Raw genomic sequence first — 24,919 nt, 5'->3', positions numbered from 1 at the left:
GCATTTCTTTGATGAGTTAGTGGTTGAAGTGGTAAGACAAATAACATTCCTTTCCCTGAGGAAGTGATATTTGAATGGAAATATGAAGGATCAATAAGAATGAAAATAAAGAGAGAAGTAAGTGGGAAGAGAGTATTAGTTTCTTATGGCTGCTGTAACAAATTACCCCAAACAGTGACATACACGAACATAATTTATTATCTTACAGTTCTGGGGTTCAGAACTCTAAAATGGGGTCAGCAAGGCTTCATTCCTTCTGGAGGCTTCAGGGCAGAACCTGTTTAAGGGAAGGATTGCCTTTTCCAGGTTCTAGTGCCCACCATGTGCCTTGGCTCCTGGCCCTCTACCGCTCTGCTTTTGTGGTGTTGACTCAGAACCTCCTGCCTTCCTCTTATAATGACCCTGTGATCACATTGGGCCATCTGGATAATCCAGATAATCTTCCCATCTCAGGATCCTGAACTTAGTTACACTTATAAAGTCCCCTTTGTCCTATCAAGTAACATATCAATAGGTTTAGGGGATTATGACATGGACATCGTTGGGGGCCATTATTTTGTCTACCAGAGTGTGTGAGACAGAGGGAACAGCATTTATGAAAACCCAGAAGTATAGGGAGCTTGTCTCATTGCAGAAACAGAATGAAGTACTGTGACCAGAGTGTCACAGTGAGGGGGGGACACTGATCTGAGATTGGCCTGGAAAGAGATGCCAGGCTGGGTCCTGCAGAAACTTGGCACCTTAGCCAGCTCAGGCTGCTGTAACAAAATGCCATGGACTAGGTGGCTTAAACCACAGACAGTTATTTCTCACAGTCCTGGAGGTGGGGAGTCAAGATCAAGGTGCTGCCCTATTTGGTTCATTGTGAGGCCTCTTCCTGGCTTTCCCAGATGACTATCTTCTTTCTGTGTCCTCATGTGGTAGAGAGAACAAGAGCAAGCTCTCTGGTCTCTTCCTATAGTGACACTAATCCCACCATGAGGGTCCCACCCTCACGAGCTCACCTAAACCTAATCACCTCTAAATACCATCACACCAGGGGTTAAGGCTTCAACATATGAATTCTGGGAAGGACCCAATTCCCTTCATAGCATCTGTAAACTACTTCAAAGGTTTGGGTCTATGATTATCCTAGAACACTTGGAAATATCTCTGTTTACCAAGAAGAGATCAGCTAAATGCACTTTCAAGACTGTTTCTAGCCCTGAAGTGCTGTGGAATCCAAAATGTACCAATTAAAATTCATAATAATTCAATCTTGTAAAATGCAGATAATATTAGTATCTGCAACACAGAGTTGATGTGAAGACAGAAAAAGAACCTCATGTAAAGCATTTATAACAGTGTCGGGCACATAAGCAGCACTATATTAATATTAGCAATTATTCCCTAACTATGCAAAATGAAGTCTTATGGATCTATAAGGATCTATATTATAGTTACCTGTCTTTGTGGGATTTTTAAATGAAAGATGAGTGAGTTGGGGTGGGTGGATGATGAGGAAGCAACACAATTCAGACTGAAAAAGAAATGGCAAGCTAGGGAGTATGAAACAACAACAAAAAACCCAAATAAAGTGGCTATCTAATTGTGTCCCTGGTGAATCCAGTTCAAAGGGACAAGACAGACTGAGTGCATAATAGAACAAATGAAGCACAGTTTGAAAATCTCTGGGAATTCTGAGACGTCTTAGGCTTCCCCTGATGGAGTTGAAAATTGTAGTGAGCAGAATGCTGGACCCACAGTGTATTATCAAAGGACAGGGACCACTTATTCAAGCTAGACACTTAGTGCTGTCATACTGATGTGACAGAGAGTGGCACTCAAGCACAGACACGGGGCCATTTTAGTCAAGATAAGTATTCCTCTGTGTTGTAGTATATTCTGGGTTGAAATCTGCTAAGGCATACAGACATTGTTTTTAAGTTAGTCCAGAATGACAAATTTTCTACACAACTTGTAAGAAGTACTGTACTGCTGACTAGTAGGTAGGGCTTAATGTTGTTTGACTTTATACTGTCTTGGGTTGGGTTTCCCCAGAACAGACATTGGGACAAGGATTTGAGTGTAAGTAGCTTATTTGCGAGGAGATCCCAGGAACTGAAGTGAGGCAGGGAAGGGAAACCAGCCAGTATGGGGTTGGGGATGGGGGTGGGTGGGGGGGGAGCTAAAGAGCAGATTTCTGCTGTGGGCACTGGGACCCAGCCCCCTGGAGCTCTCAGCATGGCACAGAAACCTCCTTAGGGCTGCTCTCTCCCCAGGGTACGTACACTCCCATCTGTCGTTGGCTGAGGACTGCTTGGGGGAGGGGAGGCCAACATTTGGGGGCCAAACCTTCTCTTCCAGTCCGAGAAAGGCCTCCTGCTGTGCTTGAGGTAGAAGCTGTAAGAACCTACCTACCGGACAGAAAGTGCCAAGAGGATACGGCCCCTGCTGTGTGGATCTCAAACTTAACATTCTTGGCATCTATGAAATATATTGAAATGTACCCAGCATGACTCAGACCTCTCTTGCCTACCCATGGATATCACTCTAACAATTTTTTCCTCTCTCCTCTGCATCATCAAAATTTCCCTCTCAGCTGGATATGGTTTTGCATAATTATAAAAACATGCCCTGCCATTTTTCCATCATGATCCCCTTCTCCCTCTAGTTGATGCCAGATTCCTCTCTTTCCATTTGCAGAAATCTCATTGAAAAAAATTTTTGTACTCTATGTCTATAATTATTTTCCTTTACTTCTGGAATCAATTAGAAACTTTTTTGCCCCAAAAATAGATTTTCAAAAGATCACCTGTGAAAATCAACAAAAAATAAGTAACATTGTATTTGGTTTGTTTAGTTTTGGTTGTTTTAACAGAGAAAGTAATGGTGCTGGTAATACACATAAAATCAGTCTCTTGCTGTTAAGTTTATACTGTATTTAGCAACTTATAGATAGATAAGTCAAGGTCATCAGTACCTTTCATGACAGCAAACCAAACGATCAATTCTCAATCCTATTTTACTAGGCTTGTTTGACACAGTTTTATATTCTCTCTTTTTTGATAAAATATTTTTCCACTTGGACATCACATTCTCTTGGTTCCTCCCACCTGACTTGTTTCTTTTGCTGAAACTTTGCTGGTTCCTCCTTATCTCTCTGACTTCAAAATACTGGTGCATCCCCACCCTTAATCTCAGCCCTTTGACATCTTCTCTTTTCCATCTACTCTTTGGTGATATTTATTGGTTTAATGACTTCAAATACCATCTTTATGCTAATGACTCCCAAATTTATCAGCTCAGGATTGCCTTCATAACTCGTTTCCGTTCAAGTAGTTCTTACCTCAGGATGGTTATGCCCCCCACTCCCACTTTGAAAGATATTTAGCAATGACTGCAGACGTTTTTGGTTGTCACCACTGGGGGGATGGGTGCTACTTGCACCCAGTGGGTAGAGGACAGGGATGCTGCTAAACATCTAACAATGCACAGGACGCCCCACAACAAAGAGTAATCCAGACTCAGAGATCCACAGTGCTGATGGAGAGGACCTGCTCCATTTTCATTCATACGACAGCCATTTAAGGTGCCCATGGGATGTCTAACCAACATCTCAAACTTAACAGCTCCAAGACTCAGCTCTGACCAATGCATCCTTCCCCAGTTCAATTAAAGGCATCTCTACCTTTAGAATTGCTCAAGCAGAAAAAGTTGGAGTCATCCTTGGCAACTCTCCCAGCCCATAGCCAGTCCATCAGCAAGCTCTATGGCTCAGTCTTGAAATCTCCTTACCTTTATGCTATTACCCAAGTTCAGACCCATCTACTACCTGAACTATTGCCTGCATTTCCAAATATTCCACCCCCTTCTCAGGTCTCCTGTAGTCTATCTGCAACCTGAAAGACAGTGGTCTACTTAAAATGCATGTGGAGTCAGGTCACATTTCTGCTCAACATCTTCCAATAACCTCTGGTATCACTTAGAGTAAAAGTCAACATCCTTTCAAATTAATTAAAGGTACATTAGGCTCATTGGCAAAACATGGAGCAGAAGACTTGCACACAGTTTCTAAGAGCATCGAATGGCAGAGCCACTTTGGAAAATCACTAGACATTATCTGGTGAAGGTGTAAATTAACACATCCTACAGTCCAACAATTTCACTCCTAGGTATACACCTGGAGTTGAGAAATTCCTGCTCTTGTGTACAGCAAGTTGCTCATAACAAAAACTGAAGACAAGCTAAATATACATAGATAGGAGAGTGGATAACCAAGTTCAAGTACAATAGAACATGAATGAATTCCAGCTATATCTGCAACATTGATGAATCTCAAAATAATACTGACAAACAAAAGCAAGTTGCAGATGAATTTATATATATACACACATACATATATACATGAAGTATATGTGAGTAAAGTGCAAAGGCACTTAAAAACTAAACGATATATATATATATCAACAGATATAGTTGATAACTGATAACAAAAGGTAAGAGAGTGAACAACACAAAATACTGGATACTGGTTACCTGGTTGGGGAGGCAAGAAAATAGGCTTTTAGATGAACACCCAGGGAGTTAACATCAAAGGTTTTTGTAATATTCAGTTTTTTGAGCTGGGTGGCAGATCCTCATGATATTATAATTTTTTAAACTATACACATATTGTATAGTGTGCCACATGCAAATATTTTTTGTACATTGTACTAGTATCAACTTCTATGGAATTAAAAGCAAAAGAGTCTTGCATGTATAACCCTTATATATTGGGTTAGCCAAAACGCTTGTTCGGGTTTTTCTGTAACATCTTCCGTAACGTTAATACTGCATCCTTCTAACCCAGAGAAAAGTCAACTGGTGAGTTTTAAACAACAAAAACCCAGTATCATGACACACTTCTGCACGTATTAGTTGTTACTTCCTTTGTAGCTATCATGGGACTTGGAAATGAATACAGGGAAGGCATTTAAAAATGGGACAGCAGTGGTAAAAAAAATTTTTTTTATAGTTAGTGTGCAGATCGTTTATAAGTCAGGGTTTGGGGAGGAAAATGGCACTGTTTTAGTTACCTATTACTGTGTAACAAGTTACCAAACACTTAGCAGCTTAAGATAGCATGCCTGTATTATTTCAGTTTCTATGGATCAGGAATTTTGCCAAACCTTAGATCCTCTGCTTAGGGTCTCACAGGGCTGGAATCAAGGTGTGGACTGGGCTGTGTTTTCATTTGGGGACTCAACTGGTGAGAATTCCTTTGAAGCTCAGAGTTCATTTCCCCATGGCTGTGGGGTTGGGGTTTAGCTCTTGCTGGTTGTTAGCTGGAGGCTGTGTGCACACCTAGAGGCTGCTTGCAGTTCTGGTCACATGGTCACTTCTCCTACGTGGCCACTTCCTTCATCAAGGAGAGGCTCTAGAATGCACCTGTTTTAGCGAGAAGAGTCTTACACAACATAATGCAACCACAGGAGTGACATCCCAACACTTTTGCCACATTCTCAAGAGGAGAAGATTGCACACAGGCGAGAACACCAGGAGGGGGGATTGTGGGGGGCCACCTTAGAGTCTTCCCACTGCACGCACACATGAAAAAAGATGATTGATTAGAGTTTAATGAAGGGTCTATTTACCAAGAAAGGTATGGGCAAGATTAAGAGTTGGCAACAGGGGATCTGAAGCACTCCAGGGCTACCAATACCAGGTAGACTTTATTACTCCCAGGCTCAGGGGAGGGCTAGGGGCTGGGAATACAATGGACAGAGAGGGCTGGATGCCCAACAGCGGGTGCAGCTCTGACCAGGGGGCACAACCACTGCCAACTTGTAGCCTAGAAAGGAGAGGGCAGGGGCATATATAGTCCAACCAGCAATTTTCAAAGAGTGGTGTGGGGATTCCTTGGTGTCCCCAAGCCCTTTCATAGCTATTTTCAAAAGTATTTTCATAAAAATACTGAGATATTTGTGTTGTTTTCTCTAATTTTCTCTTGAGTATACAGTAGAATTTTTCAGGGACTACATGATGTGATATGGCAACAGACTGAATGCAGAAGCAGATATGAGAATCCAGCTGCCCTCTATTAAGCCAGATATTAAGGAGATTTGCAAAAATGTAAACCTGTCAGTTTTATCACTAATTATTGTTTGTTTGGAAAAATATATTTTTCATAAAACATTTTAATTACTTTAATGTACTATGGAATTATTGTTATTTTTCAACTACATTAATAAGTTAATGTAAAAATTTCCAACAGATGTAATTTTTCTCTATATCATTTTCTATATCAATCTATTTTATCATATACCTATGTCAACAGATACAAGTTTTTCAGTTTTTATATCTAATATGGTAAAATCAATAGATACAATTTTTGTGTTAATTTCTAATATCAATAGATATAATTTTTATCTTTTAAGAGTTTCAGTGAGTCCTAAGACCAAAATGTTTGAGGCCCGTTGCCAAAATCCCATCCTTCCTCCACTTTCTGCTGTCCTGAGGGTGGTTCCCATTGGATGAACGAAAGTGGAAGCCAGGAGAGAAGCCATCAGCTTGGTGGATGTAGTCACAAAAGTCAGACTTCCTTTTGACTCTTTGGGTCTTGAGTAACTCCCATCCTTATCTCCCTCCTCACTTCATACAGCTTGGCTCTGGGCCAGCTCTGATCCACTCTAGTGCTTGTTCTGAGTCAGAACTGCAGGTCCTGGAAAAAAATATCTTATTCAGACCCCACAGCTCCATCTGCCCAGCATGAACACTTGGATGACATGGGATAAAGTCAGATGACCAGGCTTTGCCCCTGTCTGTATTAAAAACCTTTCAAGACTCTTCCACTTCGGTTAATTTTTTTTCATTTTTTGAATGGAAGTATGGTTGATTTACAATGTTGTATTAATTTCTGCTGTACAGCAAAGTGATTCAGTTATATGTGTGTGTGTGTATATATATATATTTTTTAAATATTCTTTTCCATTATGGTTTATCATAGGATACTGAGTATAGTTCTCAGTTATTTTTAGTCCATGGTCTTCAAGAAAATTCCTGATAGCTTTTATAAGTCCCTTGAGATTGGGAAAGGTTAGAGGGATTTTGACCACACATAAATAATTGACCTACTGATATATATTTCTGTCTCCTCATAGATAGTTGATTTAAGTCAGTGTACAGGGCCTGATTTGTTCTGAGAAAAATGATGAGGCAGAATTTCTGAATCTACACCACTGATCAGAGTTTTCCCTTTAGGTCTCAGGGCTCTCAGTATTGGCCTGCCAACTTCCTCCCTCTCCCATGAAGGTTTGCACACATATGGTGGCTTATCTTAGTTTGTACCTTGCTGTCTTAAGTCTCTCTTTTTTCTAACTTGTTGACTTTGATGACGTGATGTTCTGTTCTCTGCATCTTAGAAGAGAAGGATATTCAGGTGGCATAAGTGACTGCTCTGTCATGAACCAAAGATGGTGCACCACAAGTGATGTGCCAGAATGAATCCAAATCTTGCCTCTTATGATACAATGTTGGACTTCTGCTTTCAGAATTAGAGAGCAACTGGAACTTGGTGGAAAAGAAACATAAAGCAGAGATTGTAGAGGGACTGATTGGCTCTCTGTGATGAAGTGATGAAGACTCAGATGGCTGAAAATAGTGCTTTGTAGGCCTAGAGGATCAACTAGGACCAAAGAATGGGGCTCAAGCCTTTCACCACAGCTCTCTGTCAATGAGAACTTGCTGATACCAACCAAGCACTGACTAGATGGTGCTTTCCTTGTTATTTGTAAACTTCTGTGGGTATCAGTCTCACAGATTTTCTCATGGTCTTCACACTCTCTCTTGATTATTTTTATCTTGTATATTCCATTCTATGAATCTTTGTATCTGAATCTGACCTTGCTCCTGTTCTTCTGTTTTTTGACTTTTTTTTGCCATCTCATATTGATTCATTATTTGGATCTTGGTATTAATAACTCACGGTTAACTATAAGGCAACAGTAGAAAAGTAGTTTCTACAGAGACTTATAGCGACAAATCTAGCTTCTAGCTCAAGATTCTAGCATCTAGCTTGTCACAGGCATTCCACAAATATTTGTTGAATGAATGAATAAATGAATCAAAAATAGCCTTTAAGCTTCCATAACATGCACAAAACCACACATTTTTAGCAATACTCATACATTTTTATAACATAATTATCAGCCATATTAGCTTGAAAAGAGAGCATAAACATGTATGTGTGGATATTTTTGATATGTTTGAAAATAATATGCAAAGCAGAATATATACAAAGCAGAATAGAAGGTGACACAGACATCTGCAGGTCAGTGCAAAAAAAAAGTGTTACCAGACGAAATGTACAAATGATAAACATTTTCAGTAAAACATGTTAATAATAAAGCATAATGTACATTTAAATTGTACAAGTAATATTGTACGTTATATTTAAGAGATGTTTGGGTCAATTTATAGCTTGGCACTCAGAAATGGGTACCTGCCATCTTCAAGATTCAGTTTTTATGGCATGAATTCCAAGAGAAACAAGTATAATTTTATATTTTGTCTCTGTTCTCTTTTTAGTTATAAAATAATTTCTTCCCAAGGGATAGCGAGACATCAAGACTTCCCTTCTTTCAAGTTTTCCTGGCTATAGCAAATGGGTATCTGAGTGGCTAACATCCTTTCTGTGCCTTGGAAGACATCACAGTACTTTTTCCCCTACTGAGCATGGACTTATCAATACAGATTTCCAGGTAGCTCTTTGGCTGAGCTTACCTGACATCTTCAACTTAGGTCATTTCTTACTTCAGAAAAAATCTCATTTGCCAAATAGCAGCCTCCATCTCATTGCCATATATATATATTTTTTAATAAAAGTGACTTTTCTCTTCTAGACAGCCATTTTACCAAACATTGCCCAGTTCACAGGGTTCCAGTGAGGTCTTCGGAAGAGTTTTCTTTATTTGGGGTTAGTTTAGTTACTGACACTGCCTGATGTCAGGAGTCATTCCTGGCTCCACTGAGGCCCAGAGTCAAGACGTCCACCTGTCGGGGGAGAGAGCAGCAGAAAGAGCACCCAGCTGCGGCGACACAGTTTTATCTGGGCCCATACATGGGTCCACCTTCCTGCTTCTTGCTCTACAATGCACTCCTGGGCTTCAACTTGCTAGTGATTCTCTTGGGTGCAAGCTTCCCAAAGGCTATGGCCATGTCAGTCATGCTCACCACTGAATGCTCAGTTCCTGGAAGTGCCTGGAATAGTGTGCTCATGAATGACAGAGGAAGGACAGAAGGAAGGAAGAGAGGGAGGGAGGGAGGGAGGGAGGGAGAGAGGGAGAGAGGGAGAGAGGGAGGGAGGGAGAGAGGGAGGGAGGGAGGGAGGGAGGGAGGGAGGGAGGGAGAGAAGGAGGGAGAGGAAGGAAGGAAAGAAGAAAGGTTGGCTAGCTGATTATCCACTCTTGGTGCCCTGTTTCTCTGGTTTGGACATTCTGGATTCCTTTGCCATTATTATTCAGTGAACATAATTCCATCCCCTGTCCGCTTCCCCTTGCTTGTCCTGACGTCTGTTTGTCCCCTTCTGGCTCTTGATTCCTGCTCTAGTGGCCATATACTGTCTCTTGACACTCTAAGGATTGTAGGGTTTTTTTCTCTAGACATAAAAATGCATTAATTAGATGCTTTTTGCCTGGAGTAACAACAAACCCTGGCTCAATTGCTTTAAACAACAGGAATGGCCAATATCTCATGTAACAAGAATTCCAGAGGCAGAGCAGCTCCGGGTGTGATCTGATTAGGGCTCTGCCTCTGCTCTTGCGGTTCTCATGGTTCTGCCTCCTCCATGTTGGCTCTGCCCTCCCAGTGTCTTCACCGGTCATAACGGAGCCACCTGCTCATGTAGAAGAACCCGAACCCTGTGCTGGGTCTAGACCAATCAGCACCTCTTTCCTGGGGTGGGGGAAGCCCATGAACCTGAACTTGAAGCTGGGAACTCCAAGAAAATTGAAGTCACGTTAACAAGGAAGAAAGGAATAAGTATTGGGAGAGAAGCGTCTTAGTTTTGGTTACCCCAGAAGCAGATCCTAAAACAATGTGTAACTAGTTTATTTAGGAGATGAAACCAGGAAACACCAGGGAAGAAGGGAAGTGAGAGAAAGAAGGGAGGGCACACTGTAGATCAAGTTACAAGAATGGTCAGTGAAATTCATCAGGCTGGGGTCAGTGTGGCTATTTCTCAGAGTTACCCCACCAGGTTGTGCTGGGGTTTCCTCCAGGGGTACTTACACCCAGCACCTCCTGTCTGTGCCCCATGAGGCTTAAAGAAAGCCCTCTGGCAGGGAGCTGTAGGTGCTTCCAGTAAAAAAAGTGCCTACAGGATGTGGTAGGAGCGCTGACAGCATCTGCTCCAGCAAACAGCAGGGTTTGCCACCGACACCAACTGTTTAAATTTGTAATTTCATCCTTAGACTTTTAGAACAACAGGGCCAGCCCCCAGACTAATCTAAAATAAATGCAATCTTCATCAAACCATGTGCCTTATAAACATGAACAGTTGTTCCAACTGAGCCGCAGAGATTTTTGGAATGAATTCTGTGTTCCTGATTACCCTTGAGACTCAGATGTCAACTTCGAGAACAAGTGGTGGCAGGGGTGGGCCTGTGGGGAGGCCTGCATCAGATGCTTTTTCATTTTTAATTCTTTTTTATAACGCTGTATATTTTTTAACAAGGCATAACGTTTTCAAAGGAAATATCTTTTTAAACAGGAATGACAAGTAGCTCTAAGAACTTTTTAAAAGAATCACTTTTAAAAAATTAAGACGATATTGTTAGAGCAGTTTAAGGTTCACAGCAAAATTTAGGGGAAGGTAGAGATTTCCCACATACCTCTGACCCCACGCATACATAGCCTCTCCCATTAAGAAGCCCCCCACACCGAGTGGTACATTTGTCACAATTGATGACTTACACTGACACATCATAGTCACCCCAAGTCCATAGTTCACATTACCACTCACTCTTGGTGTTATACATTCTATGGGTTTGGACAATGATGTATCCATCATTATGGTACACAGAGTATTTTTACTGCTCTGTTCACCTCCTTACCCCTAGCTAACCCCTGGCAACCACTGATCTTTTGACTATTTCCATAGCTTTGCCTTTTCCACAATGCCATACAGTTGGAATCATATAATATATATCCTTCTCAAATTTCTTTCAGTTAGTAATATGCATTTATGGTTCCTCTATGGCCTTTTCATGGCTTGGTAGCTCATTCCTTTTTACTCCTGAATGATGTTCCATTGTATGGATGAACCACAGTTTATTTATCCATTCACCTCCTGAAGGACATCTTGGTTGCTTCCCATTTTTAACAATTATGAATTAAGCTACTATAAATATCCACGTACAGGTTTTTATTTCAGCTCCTTTGGGTAAATACCAAGAAGCATGATTGCTTAATTCTTTCAGAGTATACTTATTCTTGTAAGAAACTGTCCAAGTGTCTTCTAAAGTGGCTGTTCCATTTTTCATGCCACCAGCTGTGAATGAGAGTTCCTGTTGCTCCACGTCTTCACCAGCATTTGGTGTTGTCAGTAGTCTGGATTTTGCTATTCTAATAGCTGTATAGTGGTAGCTCATAGTTTTAACTAGCATTTCCCTGATAACATATGATATGGAGCATCTTCTCATATGCTAATTTGTCATCTATATATCTTCTTTGGTGAGGGGACTGTTAAGGTCTATGGGTCCATTTTTAAAATCAGTTTGTTTCTTATTGTTGATGTTTAAGGGTTGTTTGTATATTTTGGATAACAGTCCTTTATCAGATGTGCCTTTTGCAGATATATTCTCCCAGTCTGTGGCTTGTTTTCTTATTCTCTTGACAACATCTTTCACAGAGCAAAAGTTTTTAATTTTAATGAAGTCTAACTTATCAATTCTTTCTTTCTGGATTGTACCTTTGCTGTTATATCTAAAAAGTCATTTTCATACCCAAGGTCATCTAGGTTTTCTCTTCTATTATCTTCTAGAGTTTTACAGTTTTGCATTTTACATTTAGGCCTACAATCAGTTTTGAATTAATTTTTGTGAAGGGTGTAAGGTCTGTGTTTAGATCCTTTTTTTTTTTTTTGGTATGTCTTGTTGTTCCACCACCATTTGTTGAAAGACTATCTTTACTCCATTGTATTGCCTTTGCTCCTTTGTCAAACATCAGTTGACTACATTTATGTGGGTGTATTTCTGGGCTCTCTACTCTGTTCCATTGATCTAGTTGTCTACTCTTTGCTCAATACCACACTGTTTTTACCACTGTAGCTTTAAAGTAAGACTTGAAGTTGGGTGGGTTTGATATTCCAACTTTGTTCTCTTTCAATATTATGTTGGTTATTCTGGATCTTTTGCCTCTCAATATAAACTTTAGAACCAATTTGTCAATATCCACAAAAAAACATGCTGGGATTTTGACCAGGATTGCACTGAATGTATAGATCAAGTTGGAAAGAAGTGACTTCTTGACAATATTGAATCTTCTTACCCATAAACATGGAATATCTCTCCATTTATTTAGTTTTTCCTTGATTTTGTTCATCAGAGTTTTATAGTTTTTCTCATATAGCTCATGTACATATTTTGTTAGATTTATACCAAAGTATTTCATTTTGGGGGGTGCTAGTGTAATGGTGTTGTGTTTTTAATTTCAAATTCCACTTGTTTATTGCTGGTATATAGGAAAGTGATTGGCTTTTGTATATTAATCTTGTATCCTTCAACCTTGCTATTATCACTTATTAGTTCCAATAGGTTTTTGTTGATTCTTTTGGATTTTTTACACTGACAATCATATCATCTGCAAACAGTTTTATTTTTTCCTTCTCTCTCTATATGTGTGTGTATATATATATATTTCCTTTTATTGTCTTATTGCATTGGTTAGAACATCTAGTATAATGTTGAAAAGGAGTGGTGAGAGGAAACATCCTTGTCTTGTACCAGATCTTAGTGGGAAAACTTAGAGTTTTTCACCATGAAATATAGTTATGGATTAAGTATTAGCTATAGAGTGTTTATAGATATTCTTTATCGAGTTGAGGAAGCTATCCTTTTGCATTTTTTTAAACTAGAAAAGTTCAAATGGAATGTCTCTGTGGGGAAGGCATAAATAAATGTGAAATAAAGAGGATTCATTTCAGTATTGTGATGGACTGAATTGTGTCCACTCCAAATTCATGTTGGTGTCCTAACCTTAGTACCTCAGAGTGTACCCTCATTTGGAAATAGGGCTGTTGCAGGTGTGATTTGGTAAGGTAAAATGAGGTCATTCTGGAATGAATGGGTGAGCTCCTACTCCAGTATGACTGGTGACCTTATAAAAAGAATAAATGTCCTTATAAAATGAATATATGTGTGAAGGGACAGACACACACAGCGAGAAGGCCATGTAAACATGAAGACAACGATGCAGGAGTTAAGCCTGCATCTATAAGCCAAGAAATGCCAGCAAACTGCCAGGAGCCAGGAGAGAGGCAGGAAGCAAATTCTCCCTCAGAGCCTTCAGAAAGAACCAACCTGCCCATACCTTGATCTTGAACTTCTAGCCTCCAGAACTGTGAGACAATACACTTCTGTTATTTATAGCGCTTTGTTATGGCAGGCCTAGAAAAGTAATACAATAACTGTGAAATGTTTACGATGATTTCCTTTAAGAGCGAGTGTAATTGCTACTCAAGATTTCTGAGAAAGGTTGTTCTGTTAGATGTGAATGAATGTTTGTGGTCCTGGTCTCTTAGCACCAGTGGTAAATCACAAAGATTTGGGTCACCTCATCCTAGTTGCAGGCATGAAGGAGACCATGTAAATGTATATTTCAGGAATTAGTCAGACTTATCCAGATTTTTCAGGACAAAAATCACTACAGGAAAAAACTGCTGTAGTGGGCTTCCCTGGTGGCGCAGTGGTTGAGAGTCCACCTGCCGATGCAGGGGACACGGGTTCGTGCCCCAGTCCGGGAAGATCCCACATGCCGCGGAGCGGCTAGGCCTGTGAGCCATGGCCGCTGAGCCTGCGTGTCTGGAGCCTGTGCTCCGCAACGGGAGAGGCCACAACAGTGAGAGGCTCGCATACCGCAAAAAAAAAAAAAAAAAATTGCTGTAGTGATTGCTGGAGACTTTCAATAATTTTCTTCAATAATTTTGTATTGTAAAGCCGTATAACCCTTTCCTTTGTGTGTCTGATAGTCACTTATAACCTGTTTGTTTAGTGAGGTCAGTTAGACTAGGGTTAGAGAAGGGGTGTGAGTGACAGAGGGGAAAGACTTAGTCACCTTGTTGGGAAAACTGGGATACTGAATGGGGAGTGCGGTAGATGGAATTACAACTCTGTGATTCAGCTCAGTTTCTGTTTTAAAAGGAGCCCTTCAACAGTTTTGCAAACATTATTCCAAGCTGCCATTCAATAAATGTTTTTGCAAAATTTCATGTGCATATCAAGTGCATTACTCTGGATAGAGAATGCATTGTTTTCAGCAGAGGTTCAAAGCAAACTATAAAAAGTGATGTCGACAATAATTTGAAAAATCACTTTGTCAAGTAGGATTGGCTTTTTGAAATTACATTAAAGAATCTTTATTGTTTATTTTATTTTTATAATATTGAAATACTCTGCACCAGCCAGTGCTTTACATAGCTTATTTTTAATACTTTAAAGGCACTCAGGTGGTTATTATTGTTTCTGTTTTGCAGGTGGCAAATCAAAGGCTTAGAGAGGTTAAGTAATTTGCCTGAGATCACAAAGCTCATACAGGGTCAAGGACTCATATCTGGCTCTGTCTTGCTCCAAAGACTCTGTTCTTATTCTACGTCTCCCGCCTCTTTATTTGATCATAGTCTTTTATTTGAGTTTCATTAAAGCCAGTTGTAAGCACCAATTATGGTAGGAGGCATTCTTACATGGTGTAGGACTATAAACAAAGTAAGCTCTAGATTCTTTCCAAATTCCAAGATTCTGCAGTACTGTGAGAAACCTAAGAAATTCTTTGGGTATCAGGGCCTTAAACAGAATGAATGGAAGTCCTTCGCCTTACAGAACGCCTGCCAATTGCAGGCAGAGCAACTTTTCTAAGGCATGAATCCGGGGATCACGTGGTTCCCTTACTTAAAAGTCCCCCATGGCTTTCACCTGAACTGCAAAATCTAGTCTCCTTGCCCTATTCCATGAGCCTTAGAGAAGGAGGGAGGGCGTTATTAATAATTAAATTGGGCTAAAGAGTGGTAACTGGGGTTACTTGGGGCCAACCTGAACGTCTGGTCATTTTCCCTCAAGTTCTACCTGTTCTGTCCTCACCTCTCCCACTTCGTGGCCCTTAAACCTCCCTGCATCCCCCGTCTTGGCTGCACGGGCCCAATTTCTGGGTGGTGAACACAAGACTGCTTGTTTCTGTCTCAAGGAGTTGGCTGTCCTTCTGCTTGGAATGCTTTCCCCAGACACTCACAGGCCTCCTCCTATCTCACTGTTGAGACCTCAATTCAAATATTTCCTCCACAAGAGTGGTCACCGTGCGCAACCAGGGTTCCATGTCCCTGCCCCCCACTCATTCTCTCCCATCGCAGCCTCTTTCATCTTCTTCCTAGCACTCAGCACGTGTATTCTTCTGCAGATTCATTGTCTGAATCCCTCCCACCAACAGACAAGCTTCTCCAGGGCGGGGACTTCATCTTGTTCACTGCACAGAATGTAGCAGTTTCTCAAAATACACATGTTGGTTATCTGGCTGCCTTTAAAAGAATGGCAGCTATTAAGATATCTTTCCTGTCTGTAAGAGTAGAGGTGCTTTTGTATAGAGCATAAGGATCTGGGCCTGTCCACCTCTCCATCCTCGCTAACCACCTAGCTCCTGCCAGCTCTGGCCTTCTTACAATCCCGCCTGGAGGGACTTTCCTCCCTCTTTCATTATTTCTTCTTCTTGTCCTGGGCCTGCACCTCCACTGGAATTTCTTCACTTCTCTAGACCATGCCCTCATGGTATCCTACATTTCTATTATCCCAACAGCCATTGCACTTTATAATCTTTATCTGGTTAATTGTCTCTTCTCTGTTAGACTATCAGCTCCACCCAGAAGGGGTCATTTTCTGTATTCTGAAATCTGGGGTGTTGTCCATGGCATTGTACTTGCTTAGTGAATGAATGAATACAAAAACATGCAGATCTCTCAACATATCTGCTTCACTCTGGCACTCTCTTAGACTTTTACATCTTTGCCTTTATCCTAAAAATATAACAGTTCCACACTCCAGGCATCAGCACCAGATTTATCACCACCTCCTGATTCATCCTCAATTTCTAGATGTCAGGAGATCCTGCTGCCCACAGCATCAGTGCTAAGCTAAAAATCTTCAGCCTCTTATTAGCTCTCAACATCTAATGAGTCACCACATGTGGTACTTGTTTAAAACTGTCTTGCTTTTTTCCATTGCCTGGTGCCAAATATCTGCTCTCTTGTCCCTTTAACAGAAAGTCTCCTTATTGCCATCATTATGGTCAAAATTGGTGAGTACACCTGCTGTCAGATTTTAGTGGATCTCATGGTGTGCAATCAGCTGTTGTTCGAGCTGTCTAATTTCAGCATTAGAATACTGGTAGATCACATTCTGCTTGGCACAGGGCAGCAGATATGTGGTTCCAGAAGCAAGTTAGATGCCCCAACTACCTCTGAATTAGTAAGATGCTGAAATCAAGATTATGGTCATTAATGTACACTTAACCTCAGCTAGCTGTACACCAAATGATAGTGGAGGATGCATGTGAAATAGTGAAAACTTTGTCATCACTCTTTCTTATTTGTATTAAAGATAGGGCTTCTAATTCTTTAAGGATGTTTGTATATGCACAGAGACCATCCATCATCGTTCCTGTGGAGACGCCGTATAATAGGAGCCCTGGACCAGGACTTCATGAGGTCAGATCTCAGTCCCCACATGCTTGTTATGTGGCCCAGGGTAAGTGTCAGTTTCCTCGATTGCAAAGTGCAGATTATAGGAGTAAACAATTTATAGGGCTGCTGTATATGTGATGTGCTTCCCCTGTACTACGGCTTATATCATCCGACTCCTCTTCTTCATCATCATCATTACATTCTAGTCTCTACCCAGTCAACAAAAGCAGAGAAACATCCATCTGGTAGATCTTTTTTGTGGCAAAACAAATTAAATTTTAATTACTACCAACATCACACCTGTATTTGGCCTAGGACAAATTACATTCGGTGGAGGAAGAAATGATGAAAGTATCTCTTCACATTTTAAAGCTGTTTAAAAAGTCATTACAATAAATTGTCCTGCTATAATTCATGTCCGTGTTCTATTTTTGCTTACCTGTCACCCTTCCTCCACACACTGTTTTGGCAGATCATCATCAACTCGTGGTTTATTGCAACTGCTTATAGGTCTGTACAAAAGGAGGTCTGAACTAAAGGTTGTTTCTGAATACTTTTTCTTTTTAAGAAAACTACAGAAGTAACCCATACTAGTTGTAACAAATTTAAAGAATATAACAGAATAAAAATTGTAGCCTAAACAAAACAACAATTAAAAAAAAAACCCTTTTCCATTACAAACCTAATTCCCAGAAATTACCATGGATATTCGAATATATCCTTTTATATCTCTCTGTCTGTCTCTGTCTCTCTGTGTGCTCACCCCTAAAAATCAACACGTCACATTTTATCTGTGACTCAGGGCCCAGTTCAAATGGCATCTTAATTTCCTTGATTGTTCAGATAATTACTTCTGTAAGTAAACCTAGGCTCCCTGAAGTCTTTATATCTATCTTTTAAAAATGCTATTTCTAACTTTATATTTTGTGTTTTGTTTACACACTGATCTTCCCTGCTACACACAAACTTCTTGAGGATAATATATGAGTCAAGATTCATCCTGTTGTAAGAGATAAAATCACAGCTTAAGCAAAACAAGATAATGTATTAACTCAGGACACTGAGTCCAACAGGCTTCAGGCGTGGCTGGTCCAGAGCCTCCATCTTGCTCCCTCCTGAACTTTGCTTTTCTCACCTTGGCCTCATCCTTCTCACAGGCTTTTTTTCACATCATTTTCACTGAACAATTCCTTTTGAAAGAGCACCTCTTTGCTCATAAATCTGGCAAAACAGTTCCAAATAGGACTTTTTTTTTTTTAATTAATTAATTAATTTATTTTTGGCTGCGTTGGGTCTTCGTTGCTGCACGGGGGCTTTCTCTAGTTGCGGCGAGTGGGGGCTACTCTTGGTTGCAGTGTGCATGCTTCTCCTTGCGGTGGCTTCTCTTGTTGCAGACGGAGCATGGGATCTAGGCACATGGGCTTCAGTAGTTGTGGCACGTGGGCTCAGCAGTTGTGGCTCACGGGCTCTAGAACGCAGGCTCAGTAATTGTGGCACATGGACTTAGTTGCTCCACGGCATGTGGGATCTTCTCGGATCAGGGCTCGAACCCAAGTCCCCTGCATTGGCAGGCGGATTCTTAACCACTGAGCCACCAGGGAAGCCTCCCAAACAAGACTCTTTTTGGTCTATCTTAGGTAACTGTAAGCCTGTCACACCAGGTAGAAGACAGGAATGTGTTGAGTGACCGGCCTGGGTTGTGAGCACTGTCTTAGGCCTGAGTACGTGCAGGAGAAGAAATCAGAAATGGATGCTGGGAATCCAGAGACATGCTGGTGACCAGGTCCTCATCTGACTCACCCTTGGGTCCTCCATGATTCTTAGATGGTGCCTTGGTGTGCACTTGCTCAGTACTCAAATATTTGCTGAGTGAAATGACCACATCCTTTAATTACTTTCCACCCAGTAGCAGGTGAAGAGGGGGCAGTAACCTTTCTTCAGGTATTTTGAGCTCTTTGAGGTCTGTTAACAGAATTAAGAGGACCAAGTTTTGCTGTTTAGAATTGTTTCCTTAAAAGAGTTCCATGAAACTGATTTTATGTAAAGGGAAAAGAAAGCTTAAGGGAAAGAGATGCCTGTATCTTGTACCAAAAAGTGGGGAGAGAAAGAGGTATTTATCTGGGTCTCTAAAACTTCAGATTGATTCCCCGTACCCCTCCTGCTTCCTTGTCCCCTTGCTCTGTGCCAGGATGGCACCAACAGCTTCCTTTGCCCTTTGGTTCCCAGCTGGCTTAGCTAACAAAAAATCAAGGGCAGGAAGTGAGCAGGGTGGGGTGTGTGTTCCTCTAACTTCTGCATTGCCAGTCATTGCGGGTTGGCTGCAAGAAACCAGAGTTTGTTTCATAGATTTTGATAATGGTTCCTTCCTTTTGCCACTTCAGGCCTGTGGATGACAGGGGCTACCAACACTGCATATTGATGGTTTTCCTAAACCCCTTTCACACCTTTACAAACACTGTTAACCCTTGAATAACACATAACATAGTTTGAACTGCATGGGCCCACTTAAACATAGATTGTTTTCAATAGTAAATACTACAGTGTTAGGGGTCTGCAGTGGGTTGACTCTGAGGATTTGGAACCGCGGATACCGAGGAACCATGAAGAGTGAGTTATACTCCGATTTTGACTGTGTGGTGGGTCAGCGCCCCAACCCCTGTGTTGGAGGGTCAACTGTAGTCTGTTTACTGAACTCTCCTTAAATTGCCAGGTGGAGTGTTCTCTGCATTTCCTGTTGGGTCATTGATACTTGCCCAATCAAAATGGAAAACAGCAAACAAAGCCTATATTCTGATAAACTTAAAATGTTTATTTCAGGGGGTAGAGTGGGGAGAAAGACAAGTTGGTTTTTGGCAGCTCTATCTTTGGAAACCTGAGTCTTCATACTTTGTAATATTTGCCCCATTAAAACTGCCTTTGGGGCTTCCCTGGTGGCACAGTGGTTGAGGGTCCGCCTGCCGATGCAGGGGACACGGGTTCATGCCCCGGTCCGGGAAGATCCCACATGCCGCGGAGTGGCTAGGCCCGTGAGCCATGGCCGCTGAGCCTGCACATCTGGAGCCTGTGGTCCGCAACGGGAGAGGCCACAACAGTGAGAGGCCCGCGTACCGCAAAAAAAAACACAAAAAACAAAAAACTGCCTTTGATGGTTATTCTCATGAAATGTATTGGTACAAAAAACTTTTTTTTTTTAAGAAACAACATTATTCCAGGCCCAACAGCTAGTCAGTATTCATGAATTTTAATATTTTGAAAGCTACAGTTTTATTTCTAGAGACAAGGAAAGCATAAATCCATTGGTCCTCTTAACTAATGAAATAAGAGGCAGAAAAAAGCATTTCATTAATCACCACTGCATCGAAACTGTTTTAATGAACTGATTTTAAAGGAAATAGCTGAACAATTCCATTTTCGTGAGGCTCAAATGAGAAAACACGCTTAGAGTTTTAAAAAAGAAAAGTGTTTCTCTCCTTCCAATTAAAGAAAATTAATATTAAGGTATTTCAAATGACTATCTAAAAGCATTGTGACCAGGTATGCAGTTTCATCATGTTCTTTGGTTTTAAAGTGAGTTACTTTTGCAATGAAGGCAAGATGTATTATTCTCCTTTGCTGTGACATTTACTCCCAGCCTGTTTATACCAATGCAGCTGCTGTGAAAGTCAGTGCTTTTTCTTGTTCTTTCTTTTTTCATTCTCTTTTCATTTTAAAGGCATATATGCGAGTCATCTGACCCAGGTTGCACACGAGCTATACAGCGTATGGTTGGGGTAAAGAACATCGTCTTTTGTTCAACAGTTTTTGTATTTCCTTCCAATCTTTTGCTTCTCTGGTCCTCAAATAAGGCTAATTACAAAGAAAAAAAAAGGTAGGACTGGTGGAAAGGGAGGCTTTAAAACCATTCCTTTTGCAGCAAGGAACAAAAGAGAGTACCAAGGGCATGGCTAGGCCTCAACAAAAAGAAAAGAGAAAAATCACCTAATGAGGATGTCGAGATAAGTGGTTGTGAAGAAAACTGACAAAAAAGAGCTTTTAGTCTAAAATCCATAAATAAGTGTGCATCAGATGGGTACTAGAACAGTTTTAACAAGACAGGCCATGAAAACTCTATCCCTCTATGCAAGAGCTACACGCCTTACAGAAATCTCCTTTCTTTACAAGATATTTTTCTTTCAAATATTAATTTAAAAAGAAATACTTGAAAATTAAGATGTTTTATTCATGTCTCTGAATCCATTATAGAGTGGGTACCACATAAAGGGTTGTTTTTGAGATAATTATCAATGCTGCCGGCTTCTTAGAGGTCAAAGGTTTTGCATGAACATATGAAGTTGTTCATGAAGAAAAACTGAAAAGAGGAGATTCTGACCTTGGAGACTACTGTGGCATTTTCACTTTTCAAATGGAAGAAGTAGCAGATATATTTGAAGTTTGTTAACTCTGTATAGCTCTTCTTTCTGTCTTTCCTGATACGTTTGAGCCTTGCCTCCTGTTCTGAAACTAGGAGACTGGTATTGCTGTACTGGAAGCAATGATGGTTCAGACATAGAGTTACGACCTGCCTGCTTTTGGTTGTTTCCTCAGCTGGTGCAGCAATCTTTTCTAGACTGGTGGTTTAACTGGGCAGGTAAACACCCTGGCTCTGAGGTCAAGCAGATTTGGATTCAAATGATGCTCTATTACAGTCCTCCCTCTGTGTCCACAGGGGAGTGGTTCCAGGACCCCTGCGGAAACCAAGATCTGGGGCTGCTCAAGTCCCTTATATAAAATGGCTTAGTGAAGTCGGCTCTCCATATCCATGCATTCTGCACCCCCGGATTCTGCATTCGTGGGTATGGAGTGCCAACTACACGTACTAACTGTATTGGCCAAACTTGTCTCACTTGTAAAGATGGAGATAAAAAAATATGCCTATCTGAAAGATTTATTGTGAGAATCAAATGAGAAGATATTTGTAAAGTGATTATCGCACTGCTTTGGTGCATGGAAAACAATCAGTAAATGGTAACTATCATTATACTTATGATCTCATTGCTATGCTGAGAACCTGCACTGTGCTAAACAGTGTGGTTCACAACCCTTCCAGACTCAGTGCCACAAAGATGAATATCAGCCTCCAGATATTCATAGGCTACAACCCCCACCCCCCAAAAAGCAACCAAAAAACCCTACCTATAAATAAAAGAGAGAGAAAAAGAAAGTAGTATAATGAAAGAGTCACATGTTTACCTAAATCAGAATCCCCACCAGTTGGAAAGCTACGAAGCAGACTGTCTGGTATTGAAATACCAGAACCAACACTGCAGTTAGGAGCATGATATTTCAAAATAGTAAACATCTCTCTGTAAAATTCTGAATAAAACAAAGGACAATCTTCCATGGATTTACATGATAGTTAGATTTCTGGAAAAGTCGGTGAATCTAAAAATTGTGCTAAATATACTTGGTGTTAATATGAAAAACAAAGTTATTTTTTCATCATTTTAGCTTTCATCATTATAGCTGACAAGTAACATAACTGAGTGTAATGCAACCTAACACAGGACATCCAAGAAATAACTACACACTTGTGTTACCGAGAGTGGGTCCGGCTGCTCACCACTCAAAAGCCAATAAAGAGGCAGGGTTAGTGGAAAGGAAAGTTTGCTTTATTTCAGAGGCCAGCAACTGGGGGAGGGGAGGGCAGACTCCTGTCCAAAGGCCAACTCCCTCGACTGACAATCAGTGGGTAGAGCTTTTATAGACGGAGGGAGGGGTCTACATGCAGAAACAGCACAGTCAGCTCTGACATGTACTTCAAGCCAGCAGTGATACACCTCATAAGTAGTTATACTCTGTGACAACTTCATTAGACAATTCTTTTCCATCATGAACACTGGAGTCAAAAGTATGGTTAGAAGTAAAATAATAGCTTTCCATTAGATTAAAAAAAAATTTTCTTTTTACTAATATTTCTATCTGAGATGTCTCAGGGGTGCTCTGGACAACTCAAAGTTAGCTAGAGAAAGAAACTTACAATCTGTTATCAAAAACAGCTCAATATTCCAGGAGAACTTTGTTCTCTTAACACAGAGAGAAAACCAAATTCAGTCTTGCATCAGTTTACTGTTAATAACAAAATTCATTTACCTAATTAAACTCAATCTAATTTTAATCCTGACAATGTACAAAATTCTTTTTTCAAAGTTCCTTTTTCACAAACCTTTTAGCACTTTCTGGATCCATATTAATTTTTCCCTTGTTTTCCCATACAGAAGCCACCAGCCCTATGACAAAATTATTCTCCTTTTTTTCCCAACAAAAATATCTCACCTTTATACCTTCTCTTGCTGACAACACATATCGTACTTGCTTTATATACTGAAATGCTTCCCTTACCATTTTTACATATTACAGTTTTTAACCTTGAAAACCTTAACAAAACCAAGAAACAAGTAATTGAACTGTTATACCAGCATTTTTTGATTGGCAAACTTAAGAACATATTTCATAGCCTCTAAAAACATATATTTTTTTCATAGCACAATTTCTCTTTAATGGTACAAGATGTTTGTTTAATAAACCTAAGCCCTCTTTCCTCTCTCTTTTTTCTTTTTTCTTGGCTTGAAGTTTTACTAATTTACCCAAGGCTGAAGTCTCAGGCAAAGTGGGCTGTGTTTGTATTTTAAAGACACGATAAAAGTTAACTTCAAGCTTTATCCTAGGCATATTTTTGTTCTCTCAGGGTCAGAATTCTGAAAACAGTATTTTATCAAGCTAGCTTTCTCTAACTGCATATGCAAAAAGAACCAGTTTTGGAGTTTCAAAAGAGTTTCATCTTAACCAATTTTCTCCAGAGTCTAAAGAGTACTGTTGTCATACATTGGTTAAAAAAAAAAAAAAAAAAAAATCTTTTTCTTTAGTCATAGTTTTATAGCTAAAATTTTTCTTAATGAATTGAACCTGAATTTCCCATTTTACAAAAGGCAACAAGAATACCAGTCACACAAATGCAATACACACTCACACACCCGAAGACAGAACTGTCACAAACCCTCCAGAGGATGACTGATACAGAGTCCCAGACAAACACTTCCCAACACAAATGGGCCTTGACGTCAGACACAAGTCAGAACCAATTAGGAATACACCCAAATGACACTCAGTGCTCGCAAAGGGTCCTCAACATCAGAAACACGTCAGACCAATTGGCAAAATGCCCAAATAGCACCTCATGCTCAAAAGAGAAGTTTTCCAGACGCACACCAGTGCACTTACTCAGTCTTGGAGCTCGTCAGCTCGTCCAGAGGCATCTTTCCGTTCCACCAAGGAAAAGCGTACGTTGGCAGCCAGTGCCGAGCAGGGGAGAAACAGGGAGGAACCCTGAAACAAATGGTTTCAGCAGCTGCTAGGAATGTCCCCACCTAACCCCTCTCAGGGCAGGGCCAGTGAGCCATGAGCAGAGGACTCCTCACCGCCTTCCTGCCACATCATCATGGCGGTCGCTCTGCTTGGGAAAACCTGGGAGCCAGATATCGCGAGATCCCAGCCTCACTTTTGGCGCCAAAAGCTGTTAGTGAAAGTGGATCCAGCTGCTCCTGCTCAAAAGCCAATAAAGAGGCAAGGTTGGTGGAAAGGAAAGTTTGCTTTATTTTGGAGGTCGGCAAATGAGGGTGGGGGGGCAGACTCCTGTCCAAAGGCCGACTCCCCCCACTGACAATCAGTGGGCAAGAGCTTTTATAGGCGGAGGAAGGGGGCTACATGCAGAAACAGCAGTCAGCTCTGACGCTCATCTTGAAATTGGTCATCCACCAATGGTCAGACTACCATCATCTTGATTGCTTTAAGTACAGTTAGTCTTTAGTTCCAGGGTTGGTTTGTTCCCGTTTCTTTGAGGCCAGCTTTTGGAATTGTGGCAGCGTATGTCATGGTCATGATGTAGTTAACTTCTTCCACCTGGTTTTAGTCTCTATAAGACAGCTCACAGTCTCTATCTGAGCTCACAGCTCAGAATATTATCTATAGCCCTTGAAAAGGAAC

The 24,919-nt window shown here is 40.8% G+C and overlaps 1 protein-coding gene and 1 long non-coding RNA gene across 5 annotated transcripts in view; one reads left to right on the top strand and one right to left on the bottom strand.

Moving 5' to 3' along the window:
• CMC1 (C-X9-C motif containing 1) overlaps nt 1-24,379 on the bottom strand; it is a 130,000-nt gene extending 105,621 nt beyond the window's left edge. The window contains exon 1 of the mRNA XM_067753564.1: nt 24,158-24,379. The gene's annotated coding sequence lies outside the window, so the exon portion shown is untranslated. The remainder of the gene's footprint in view (nt 1-24,157) is intronic.
• The window catches only part of LOC137232183 (uncharacterized), a 70,816-nt gene that overhangs the window by 28,735 nt on the left and 17,162 nt on the right, over nt 1-24,919 (top strand). For all 4 annotated transcript variants that reach the window (XR_010946896.1, XR_010946898.1, XR_010946897.1 and 1 more), the window contains one exon: nt 24,318-24,520. This is a non-coding gene — a long non-coding RNA (uncharacterized lncRNA). The remainder of the gene's footprint in view (nt 1-24,317; nt 24,521-24,919) is intronic.

This window comes from Pseudorca crassidens, chromosome 10 (assembly GCF_039906515.1).
Source record: "Pseudorca crassidens isolate mPseCra1 chromosome 10, mPseCra1.hap1, whole genome shotgun sequence".
Lineage (NCBI taxonomy): Eukaryota > Metazoa > Chordata > Mammalia > Artiodactyla > Delphinidae > Pseudorca > Pseudorca crassidens.
The sequence above is the reverse complement of the archived record's forward strand: the minus strand, read 5'-3'. Positions and strand labels throughout refer to the sequence as shown.